At 37.1% G+C, this 1,136-nt stretch overlaps 1 pseudogene; it reads left to right on the forward strand.

Annotated features, from left to right (window-relative positions):
* Positions 1 to 506: 506 nt before the first annotated feature.
* LOC102895008 lies at positions 507 to 814 on the forward strand (annotated as a pseudogene).
* The last annotated feature ends 322 nt before the right edge of the window (positions 815 to 1,136 follow it).

Below are 1,136 nucleotides of genomic sequence, written 5' to 3' on the forward strand. Positions count from 1 at the left end.
AGAATCTTTGTACAACGTTCTCTCTGCCAAGAACTTCTCTTTCACTTGGACAATCTTGAATCACACATCCTTAAGGGGTTAGCTCTTAACCCCCAGAAAATTCTTATGTGTAGACAACCACTTTGCCTACATCCCGGGCCATATATCACTCTAGATGTTCTCTTACGACCCTGTGCCAAACCCTATTTTGACACCCTTCATGCCAGTTTCTCTTGAGGGCTAGGACTCTGTAATTTTTTTTTTTTTTATCTCTGAAACCCCAGCCTCTAGAAGAGTGCCCAGCATAGGTAAGAGCCTTGTACATGTTTACTGAATTGTGTTCCAGTAAGAGTATTTTGTTAATGTGTGGGAAATCACTTGTTTTTTGTAAAATCCTTGAAGTATAAAAACCCAGACACATATATTAATGCATGCTAATCTACTTAAAAATAATTTCAAGCTCGTACAGCGCTGTGCATCCACGTCCGTCGTTTCTTACAGTTCCTTGTCAGATCTCAGCTGCCAAAATGGTGAAGCAGATGGACAGCAAGTATGCTTTTAAGGAAGCCTTGAACAGTGCAGGAGATAAACTCATAGTAGTTGACTTCTCGGCCACGTGATGTGGGCCTTGCAAAATGATCACACCTTTCTTTCATTCCCTCTCTGAGAAGTATTCCGGCACGGTATTCCTGTGGATACTGTCAGGATGTTGCATCAGAGAGTGAAGTCAAACACATGCCAACCTTCCAGTTTTTTTAAAAATGGACAAAAGGTGGGTGAATTTTCTGGAGCTAATGAGAAAAAACTTGAATCCACCATCAATAAATTAATCTAACTATGTTTTCTGAAAACGTAGCCAGCCATCGGCTCTTTAAATCTTGTAATTTTTTTTTTATTTATTTACAAAAAGGAAAGACTTTACTCAACTTCCATCTGGGAACAAATTAAAATAAAATATTAATTCTACCCTTTTTAAATTAATAATTATAATAATTTCAGTATTATTTCAAAATTAATAAACTTAATGATTTGGTTTTAAAACAATTGTGACTCTGCTGGATCGGTCGTCACAAATATCCCAACATAATCTTTTTACAGGACATCAATTTAAGCCCCACGCAGGTCACTTTAATGGTGTCCTCTAGATTAAGAAAATG

The sequence above is a fragment of the Pteropus alecto genome, unplaced genomic scaffold (genome assembly GCF_000325575.1).
Source record: "Pteropus alecto unplaced genomic scaffold, ASM32557v1 scaffold276, whole genome shotgun sequence".
Classification (NCBI taxonomy): Eukaryota; Metazoa; Chordata; class Mammalia; order Chiroptera; family Pteropodidae; genus Pteropus; species Pteropus alecto.